Here is an 11,011-nt window from a genome sequence, read left to right on the forward strand (position 1 = left end):
GCAGACACTGACTCTGTGAGCTAGGGAATAGTGAGACTGTGGGGGCGCTACAGGAGAAAATAAACTCAAAATGGACCATAGAGCTACATATAAAAGATTTAGATTGCAAATTTTTTAAAAGAAATATAAGAGAATTCAAGTTGAGATGCTAAGGTAAGCATAGATTTCTTGGATGTGCTACTGAAAGCAATTCAACACATGCAGAGTGGACTTCATCAAAATTTAAAACTTCTGCCTTTTAAAACACACTCTTAAAAATTGTTTAATGTTTATCTATCTTTGAGAGAAAAAGAGAGGGAAAGAGAGTCAGCAGGGGACGGGCAGAGAGAGAGGGAGACAGAGGATTGGAAGTAAGCTCCACACGGACAACAGAGAGCCCAATGCAGGGCTTGTACCCACAAACTGTGAGATCATGACCTGAGCCGAAGTTGCATGCTTAACTGCCTGGGCCACCCAGGTGCCCCTAAAAGACACTTTTAAGAGAATAAAATGGCAAGTCCCAGGGGAGCAGCAAATGTGAAAATATTTGTAACCTGAATATGTAAAGAGCTCTCAAAAGTCAATAATAAAAAAAAACAGCCCAATTAATAACTGCGCAAAAGAATTGATCAGATACTTCAGCAAAGAATATATATGGATGGCAAAAAAAAAAAAAAAAAAAGCAGTTGAAAAGATACCTCGACATCATCAAGTAATTAGGGAAACACAAATTAAACCATGATGAGATCTCTTCATACCTATTAGAAAGGGTAACATTTAAGACTTATCATACCAAATGTTGCAGAAGATGTGAAGGACCTGGAGCTTTCATTGCTGGTAGGAATGTACAATGGTGCAATCACTTTGGAAAATTCTTGGCAGCTTCTTAAATTAAGTATTATCCACCAGACATTCCATCTTAGGCATTCACTCAGAAGAAATGAAAGCACATGTCCATGCAAAGACTTACATATGAATTTTCCTAGAAGCATTATTTGTAACACCCTAAACCTGGAAACAACCCAAATGTCCATCAGCAAATGGATAAATTGTGGTATATCTTTACAACAGAATGCTACTTAGCAATAAAAAGGATGTTCAACAATTGATACTTGCAGCAAACTGAATGTCAAAATTATGCTGGGTGAAAGAAGCCAGACAAAAAATGTGTAATCCGTATGACTCTATTTATGTAAAATTTCTGGAAAATCGTTTTTTGTAATGACAGAAAACAGATCAGTGGCTGCCTGGAATAGGCAGGGGTGGGGGAGGGGGTGGCAATGAGTAGAAAAGAAGGCTTACAAAGGAGCATAAAAAGACTCTTGGTAGTGATGAGTATTATTTCTATTGTGATTATGGTCATGATTTTGCAGGTGTAGATATATGTCAAAATTATCAAATTATATACTTTAAATATGTGCAGTTTATTGTATGTCAAATCTATTTTATTCAATTGTATGTCAGTTCTATTCTATTCTACTCTTTGCCAAATCTATTTTTTAAAAAGCACGGGGGCAGGGATGAAGTCTCAGTGTCTGCGAGAATCTCCCAGAGAGGTAGAGAACTACGCGAGCACAGCAAGGAACGGAGTCCAAAATTGTCTTGCAAAATTGTCTGGCGTTCGCCCCATCGCTGGGCACTGGATGTGGGTTCTTGTCCTACTGACTCCAGGGTAGGATTGTGGAGAGATGTTCCCACTTGAATCGTTGTCCCTGCGCTGCCTCCTAAAACGAGATGTAGCTGCCCCTTCCAACCCCAGAATGGGTCCCGTGTTTCCGTTTCTCTAACTTCTGATGCAAAGCCTGAGGCCAGAGCTGGGTCACAGGCAGGTCCTGGGCCACGTGCCTATGTCACAGCTGAAACAGAGGCTGGGGACATGCACACTTGCCTGATAATGTTGGAGGGTTCCCCGAATGCTACAGGGGTCATCAGATGCTGGGTGGCTGAGAAGAGCCAACATCAGGAGCCAGGGCCACTTTTAAGCTTACCCTCCATGCCCTTAGCTAAGAAAGGAATTTTTATTAAGATGTCTTTTGAGAATCCCATGAGATCATATCTGTGGAATACTTTGCCATTTTCAGTATAAATGCAAGCTGTTATTTTTCAAACGAATGAAATGTTGGAACTGAACTTTTTTTCTTGGCCAACTGAAGTCTTAAAGGAACACACAAGAATTAAACAGCTGAGAAAGGCCCCATGAACCAACAGTAGGAGATGCCAGAAGACAGAGAAAGGCCTAGATTCCAGGTTGTGAAGCAACCAGCAGAGGGCCGGGAGAGAGCCCAGTAAAGCTGACTCCTTGAAGGAAATCCTTACTATGACTATTTCTGTAACTTTAAAATACAATAAAGTTGGGAGTCCTAGCAGAAGCATCACAGTTAAATAAGTTGATACATTTTGAAATCTGACACAATGCCTATTATGAATAATAGATAAGTGGAATAAGAATGCCTTTACAGTTGTCATAAAATATTTTGGCATTACTGTGTTTATATCTGTATAACGTGTATTCCCAAATCAAATCTGGGAAAACGCTATCATATCCATCTAATTGTTTTACATCACCTTACGGCATCATCGTGCATCCCCATCCTCACACACACACACACACACACACACACATACACACGTGCATCCCCATCCACACACACACACACACACACACACACACACACACAGAGTTTGTTAATACCAACTGAATTGAACTGACTAGATGCTTTGATTCCACACATAACTCCTATGACCCGGCCTTTGCTCTACCACAGTCAATACTGAAAATAGAAGCATTTAGTCTATAGGACACACAGGGAAAGACCCTACAACTGCATTTAGAAAGTTATATATTTCACAGCACCCATGGTATACTAACAAAGTAACATTACTTCCTTCAGGTAGTTGTTTGATATGTGTTTTTAAGTAAACTTCTGTATTTTAGAAAAGTTTTAGAATGACGTAACAGTTGTGAAGATGGAACAGAAAGTTCCTGGACATTCCGTACCCGATTTCTCCTATTGTTAACATCTTATGTGCGCGTGGTGAGTTTGCTAAAATGAATAACCAATGTTGATAGATTGTTATTAACTAAGGTCCATACTTCATTCAGATTTCTTTGTTTTTCACCTAAGATCTCCTTCTGTTCCAGGATCCCATCCAGGGAACCACATTATGTTTCAGTCATGTTTCCCTAGGCTCCTCTTGGCTCTGATAGTTTCTCCAACTTTCCTTGTTTTGGATGACTTTTGACAGTTTTACGATTTCCTGCTCAGGGGTTTTGTGGACAGTCCTTCTGCTGGGATTTGTCTAATTTTTTGTTATGATCAGACCTGGGCTATCTGTGAAAGGAAAGCCATAGATGTAATGTGGCTTGCTCATCATGTCACATCAAGACACATGCTATTGACATGACTTATCACAGTTGGTGTTGACCTTGGTCACCTGAGTTAGATGTGCTGTGTACTGTGTGTACTGTACACTCTGTACTATAGCAGGTCTGTCTGCCATTTATTTTGTCATTGTTTTTTCAATATTTTCTCATGAGAACTTGAAAACACACAGCAAAGTCAAAGTTTTAAGTTTTTATAATATTTACCTGTATCCCCAATATAGAGTCTACAACTGATCTTTTACTACATTTGCTTTATCACATACCTGTCTATCCATTCTGCCACCTATCACATCAATTCATCTTATTTTTTAAAAATGTCGTTTATTTAATTTTTTATTAAAAAAATTTTAAGTTTATTTATTTATTTTTGAGAAAGAGACAGAGAGAGTGAGCAGGGGAGGGGCAGAGAGAGAGGAGAGAGAAAATCCTAAACAGCCTCCACACTGACAGCACAGAACCCAACAGGGGGCTTGAACTCACAAGCGGTGAGATCATGACCTGAGCCGAAACCAAGAGTTGGACGCTTAACCGACTGGGCCACCCAGTTTCTCCTTGTCATTTATTTTAGATTCTGCCAACTTTGCCCCACAACACAAGAATAAACAAAGGAAGAGAATCATACTGGATTTTAAAATCCAAGTTTTAGAGACTCGGGGGCAGCAGCACATTGAAGAGAATAGTAGACGGTAAAGATCAGCCTACAATTAAGGAACTCATGGAAAGTCCTTTGACATCATGAAGTGTGTTAAAAATACCACTGTAGGGGCGTCTGGGTGGCTCAGTAGGTTAAGTGTCCGACTTCGGCTCAGGTCATGATTTCACGGTTCATGGGTTCGAGCCCCGGGTTGGGCTCTGTGCTGACAGCCAGTTCAGAGCCTGGAGCCTGTTTCAGATTCCATATCTCCATCTCTCTGACCCTCCCCTGCTCATGCTGTCTCTCTCTGTCTCTCTCAGAAATAAATTTAAAAAAAAAAAAAAAACAGAAATACCACTGCAACTCCAAAGATTGCCAACCAATTGCATGGAAAGAAGCTAAAGAAAACTGTGACCAGAGGCATGTATGATTTCAGAGCATTTGAAGAAAATGGAAGAGCATTTGCCAGTTTTGGGATACCAGGAGCATGTCTCCAAAGGAATTGTACCAGAAAGACCTGGAATTGTATTCCCGTTTCCAGGACCCCATCCTCAGCACTAGATGGGAAATGCCAGGGTATCATATTTCAACGATCTAGTCCCTTAAGGCAAAGAAGGACACAATGAATATCACTTTACACTTCTTGTCTGTAAGTGTGAGGATTTCTCCGGGAGAATGGTCTTTGAGTTCATTTGCTAGAAATGCTGTAAAAAGTAGTACCACAGCCTGGATGGCTTAAACAACAAATATATTTCTCACAATTCTGGAGGCTGGAAGCCTGAGATCAGTGTCTGTAGAACGGATTCCTTGTAAGTATTGTGAGAATCTATTCCAGGCCTCTCTCCTTGGCCAGAAGAGAGCCACCTTCTCCCTACATCTCTTCACACTATAGCTCCTCTATCTCTGTGTCCAAACTTTCCTTTTTATAAGGACACCAGTCATATTGGATCAGGGCCCACCCTAATGACTTCATTTTAACTTGATGATCTTTATAAAGGTCCTGTCTGACCTTTATATGACCAATAAGGTCATATTCTGAACTACTGTGCTTAGTGCTTCCACATATGAATTGGGGGTTGGGGAGGCAATTCAACCTGTAAGTCTTCAAATTTATTTTTTGCATAACCCTTCAAAGAATTTGGAGACACTATGTACCCCTCACACAGTTTAACATTGACATTTAAGAAGTTAAATCATAGGTTTAAAACAGTTCTGAAGGATAAAATTGCTGGCATTTTGTAAATATTAACATTTAAAAATAAATGGTTGTTCTTTCAATTGTATCCAAAAGAATCTAAATACCCTAACAATTTGATTCAATAATCATCATCTATTAAAAAATGCATGCATAATTTCCTATAGAAATTTTATATCTTTCCTATTTCACCATTCCATTCTAATTCTCCCACAGAGTTTTTATCTTCGTGGAATATATTTTCATGCTGGGAAGTCCTGGTTCTGATCACCCTATTATACTTCTTTTTGACAAGATTATGATTGGAAATTAAAACTTTTAAATGTTTTATTTCCTGGGATCATAAGGCTGTAAGTGTTTAAACTTTCTAATTGGTATTGTTATACAATTGATCAAGAAAACAAAACTATATCATAAAATAATTATCCTTTTATAATTTATTGAACATAAAGAACAAAATATCTTTGAAAATATTTCTCTACAAATGATGTAAATAATCTTCTCCCTCCAATTAGTTCATGTATCCATTGATGAATGGCTGTATACTAGAACAATATGATTTCTGCAGTGATTTTACTCCTGTCCTCCACCCCATTTTTATAGAAGTAACTGCCAAGAAAACTTATTCATAGTAATAAATAAATGGGAATGAAAGGTATTTGTTAAAGCAATTTTATCCAATTATTTGTATTTAATTCAAATTACATGCCAAATACTACCTAGTAATTTACTATCAAAAATTATTCTGAGAACTCTTCTTGTTAAAAATCTATTAAATTCAGGGCGCCTGGGTGGCTCAGCGGGTTAAGTGTCTGACTCTTGATCGCAGCTCAGGTCTTGATCTTAGGGTCATGGGTTCAAGCCCTGCAATGGGCTCTGTGCTGGGCGTGAAGCCTATTAAAAAAAAAAAAACAAAAAACAAAAAGCTTCTACTAAATTCTTCTTCAAATTGGTGAAAGTTGAAAAACACCTGACAAGCAAATGAGAGTTATTTACACTTCCAAATTCCAGGAGAGACACCTAGGCTTATCAAATAACGCTGGGTTACACCTGTTGCTCTTCCACTGTAAGCACCTTGTTTAGAACAGATCGCTCTCTTCGTTAGAGTTCTCCAAAAAGCTGAACTCTAAAATCAAGTCTTGGGTTTGAGTGGTTTATCTGAGAGTTGATCCCAGAAAGTATATCGCATTGGGGTCTTTCTGAGTATCATGTAGAAGGCACCTCAGCACTGTCCGACCAAAGGACAGTACGTGCCCTTGTACATGGCTGAGTACCAGAGGGAGCCCTCCTTAGGCAAAGACTCGGGCCTTTAACACTAGAAGGTGTAGTGAGCTCAGAGGTGGGCCATAGGCTACAAACTGGGCATCAATAGTGTCTGTAACTGAAAAAATGGAAACATTGTAACTTTTATTACTGATAAAAAATATGGATCTTATCACATTTTAAAGAATGTTGGCATCAAAACCTTGAAGCTGCAGATTTATCTCAGTTCATTTATAAAAAATATCCTTCCTATATTGGTAAAACCAATATTTGTCAAACCCATCAGCAAAATATAACATTTTCTGACAGCAATAGCTTAACTTCATTTTTGATTCCAATAAATGTTAATATAAGATTCAAAAATCTCATGAGCCATTCCTTGAATTGAATTTGAATTTAATAGTAAATAAATATGAAACACTACTAACACTAATGAGAAGTAAATTTCAAGATGCATATTATAAAGGGATGATTTAAATGGTGTAGAGATCATTAATTTATTTGCTTATAATAAGTTATCCAAACAAGAAAATGAATGGACATGTCTTGTTATTTAATTTACAATATTTTGTAAATGATATTTAAATAGCACTTAGCTAAACACCGTAAATTATTTCTGAAAAGAGGTATATGATGAAAAACATGGTATTCTGTTGGTAACTGTGCTCGTGTGCATTTTTGGATTGTTGGTTATTTTGCTATGGTGAATGATTAAATTAGGACCCACTGTAGATGTCGGAAATAACATCATTGATTTTTAGATCTCAGGATAAAACTTGTCCTCATATTAAAAGGAAACGCGGGGCATCTGGGGGGCTCAGTCTGTTAAGCATCTGACTCTTGATTTTGGCTCAGGTCATGATCTCACAGTTGTGAGACAGAACCCCACGTGAGGGTCTATGCTGAGCATGGAATTTGCTTAAGATTCTCTCTCCCTCTCTCTCTGCCGCTCCCCAGCTTGCATGGGCATAAGAGAGGGACAGGGAGAATCCTAAGCAGGCTCCCCACTGTCAACACAGAGCCTGGCATGGGGCTCCCATCTTACCAACCATGGGATCATGATCTGAGCCAAAATCAGGAGTCAGACTGAGCCACCCAGGCGCCCCAACATGAACTATTTTATAAATAAAATTAGGGGCACTTGGGTGGCTCAGTCGGTTAAGTGTCCGACTTCGGCTCAGGTCACGATCTCATGGTCTGTGGGTTTGAGCCCCGTGTCGGGCTCTGTGCTGACAGCCAGCTCAGAGCCTGGAGCCTGTTTCAGATTCTATATCTCCCTCTCTCTCTGACCCTCTCCTGCTCATGCTGTCTCTCTCTCTCTCAGAAATAAAAAATAAAAAAATAAATAAATAGAATTAGATGGAAATGCATTTCAACTAGAATAGACATTTAATGATATGCTTTTATAATGTGCATCTTAGCTGCTTTATTGAAGAGAAGCACCAAAAGAAAGAAATGCTGAACACATTTTATTTGTGGCTTTTTATCCAATTTACTTTGGGCAGTTTGGTGTTTCCATGTCAGGTGCACTTAAAAAAAATGTCACTAACATGCTTTTCTGGCTTTTTAATGTTGCTTTTCTTTCCAGCTAATGATATATTTTAGGCATAAATATTGAGGATGGCCTAGAGGAACTGCCTGTGGCTAAATACAAGAGAAAAGTCATAGAATATTAGATATTTATGCTACGATTTGCTTTCATGAACTCCCCCCACCCCACCACTACAAACAGAATTGCAACTCTTGACATTAGTTTAGGAATAGCAGAGGCAAAATGGTTCAATGAACATCGTCATTTCCTCCACCTGCCTCTACAGTGTAACCCATTACAGCAAAATCTTGGATTGTGAATAACTTGTTCTGCGAGTTCTGCAAGATGAGCAAACATTTCTAGTAAATGTTAACTTGATAAATGAGCAATGTCTTGCATTACCAGTAGTAAGTGACGCTGAACATCACATGATCATAACTGAGCCAATGGTTCTTGAGATTTGCTTTGTTAGTCAAGTGCTTTGGATTACAAGCGTGTTTCCGGAACAAACTGTGCTTGCAAACCAAGGTTTATATCTCCTTTTAGACCAAGACTTTATTCTTAATAGAAATGTATGTACAAAGACTAGAAGACCAAAGGCTTTATGGTGCTCTAATAGTCCTTAAAGGAGGCTTCTCTTTTGTTACCCACAGGTTTTTGAACTCAGGGGCCAGGAACTGAAGTAGGATTTGGGATGGATGTGGGAAGGGCTTTGGTGAACACAGGTATGCTCCTAGGTCAGTCCAGTACAATCCTGCAAACTGAAGAACGCTTTGAATAGCCCTGGTGTGAACACCACCAGATTCCTGGGTGTGCACATGTTCAATGTTAATAAACGCTGCGAAATTGCTCTCCATGGTTTGTGCCAGTTCACACTTCCATTACCTGTGTATGAGTGTTCCCATCATTCTGGGATGTATCACCACCATTTGATACTATCAGACTTTGAAAGTTTCATCCACTTGGCAGGTGGATTTTCTTTACAAGATTTCCAAATAAGTACAATGAGTTCATGGATTTTGCTTTTTGTTTCCCAAATTATGAATAAAGGTTGGCTTATAGGTTTGTCAGCTGAGTTTCTAGGGCTGTCAGTTATCCTTATTTCTATCTCTTTTTTTTTTAATTTTTAAAATTGAATTTTGAAGCCCAGTATATATATTATATATTTTAATGTTTATTTATTTTGTGAGAGAGTGAGAGAAGGTGGGAGAGGAACAGACAGAGGAAGAGAGAGAGAGAATCCTAGGCAGGCTCCATGCTGTCAGCACAGAGGCCAACACAAGGCTCGATCTCACAAACCATGAGATCATGGCCTGAGCCAAGTCAAGAGTCAGGCAGTCGACCAATTAAGCCACTCAGGTGCCCCTCAGTTCTTTATATATTCTATATGCTGATTCATTGTCTGGCTTAGTGTTGCAACCACTGTCTCCTAATCTGTCCCTGTATCGTATCTTTAATTATAGAGTCACTGTCCCCATTATCTTCATCATCCAGGTCTGTTTAAATACCTTATGTGCATTACCTCATTTCATTCTCACAATAGCCCTATGAAGGAGGGCTTATTATATTCCCATTTTATAGATAAATTGAAGTATGCCAAGCCTTAAGGGAATTGATCAAGGTTGTCCAGCCAGTCAGGGGCAGAGCACTCATCCTTAATCACTAGACTTACCTCATAGAACCTCATCTTTATACAATACAAGCAATACTGCAGTGTTCAAGACTTAACTTCAGACTAATACAAATAGTATTGAGTTTTATAGTCAAAAGCTATAATCCATTTCATTTTGATTGACATAAAGTTCTCACAAGGGGTTATCTATTAGGCAAGACCTGTGGATTACAAAAAGGAAAAAGAAAAAGACCCGGTCCCTGCCCTCAGGGTGCTTACAATGCAAGAGGGAAGACAGGCAATTACAATACCTTTTGATGAGCACTGTAATAAGATACAGCCGAGGATGCTAATAGAATACACAGGAGGGGGCCCTAACATGCCCCACATGTGTGGTTCTACAAATAATCATGTCATATGAATGATCTCTATCACATGTGCCAATCTTCTCTTGTCTTAGACATTAGTTTAGACATAAACATCCTAATCAATATGGCCGATCTGCTTGTTGAGATCTTTTTGGGACGCTGACTTGCCCACAGCATGTTTCAGCTATCATTTCCACCAACATGCTGTTTATAGTTTGCTTAGAATGTTGTTAATGTCCTTATTCATGTCATTTACCCCCAAAGAATTGGTGAGAGACGTAGGAATGATTTTGGAGACAAGTTCGGGGGCAGCAAGCAAGCCACACCGATCAGCATTCCGAAGGTGGTCCTTCCCATTTCTTCTAGAATACAGAAGGTTAGTGTGGGTAAGGGGAACACAGAATAAGGTGGTGATAAGCAGCTCTGGCCACAGAGGTGGGTGTTTCTTTTCCTTTTCTTTCTTCTCTCCCTTCTCACCCCCCACACCCATCAAAAGCTGCAGAATCTTTTTGAGAAATTAGTGAAGCTTTAAGTTTTCATCTGAGCCGAAAGTTACACGTTAAAACTGCTGGCACCTCAATTTACTCCTCTTTATAAAAGGGGAAAAAGTAATGCTGGACAATACATGGAAATGTTTAATTCTTTACTGTGTTTTGGAGGGAGGAAAGATTAGGAAATGCAGGAGATTAATTTTGCCTGTAAACACTGGTGGTACAAAGGGGGAAAGCACACCCAGTGGTAAGGCCATTTGTGACTTCGTATCAGACCAAATTTGCTTTATCTGGATTTTTCCTAGTCTGTCATTCCAGACTGATTCTTTTTAAGCCCGCGAGCACAAATATTTATTTCTTGGCTGCTACTTTTCTGTCTCACCTCAGTTGCTATTTTAGCCATTGTCCTATAAAGGGACAGCTCTGTGATCTCGCAGGGTGCTGTGGAAGAGAGGGGAGAGTGGGGAGACAAGCATGGAAGTGTGACCCGGAGGGCAGACAGGCAGTCACCAGGGCTGTTTGCAGGCACAGATTGGGGGGGGGGGGGGGGGGC

General features: G+C 39.4%; 1 long non-coding RNA gene across 1 annotated transcript in view; it reads right to left on the reverse strand.

The window, feature by feature from the left end:
- Nucleotides 1-6,011: 6,011 nt before the first annotated feature.
- LOC144236479 (uncharacterized) overlaps nucleotides 6,012-11,011 on the reverse strand; it is a 15,643-nt gene continuing 10,643 nt past the window's right edge. Inside the window, exon 4 of the long non-coding RNA XR_013336565.1 lies at nucleotides 6,012-6,087. This is a non-coding gene — a long non-coding RNA (uncharacterized LOC144236479). The remainder of the gene's footprint in view (nucleotides 6,088-11,011) is intronic.

The sequence above is a fragment of the Crocuta crocuta genome, unplaced genomic scaffold (assembly GCF_008692635.1).
Source record: "Crocuta crocuta isolate KB4526 unplaced genomic scaffold, BGI_CrCroc_1.0 scaffold24, whole genome shotgun sequence".
Taxonomy (NCBI): domain Eukaryota; kingdom Metazoa; phylum Chordata; class Mammalia; order Carnivora; family Hyaenidae; genus Crocuta; species Crocuta crocuta.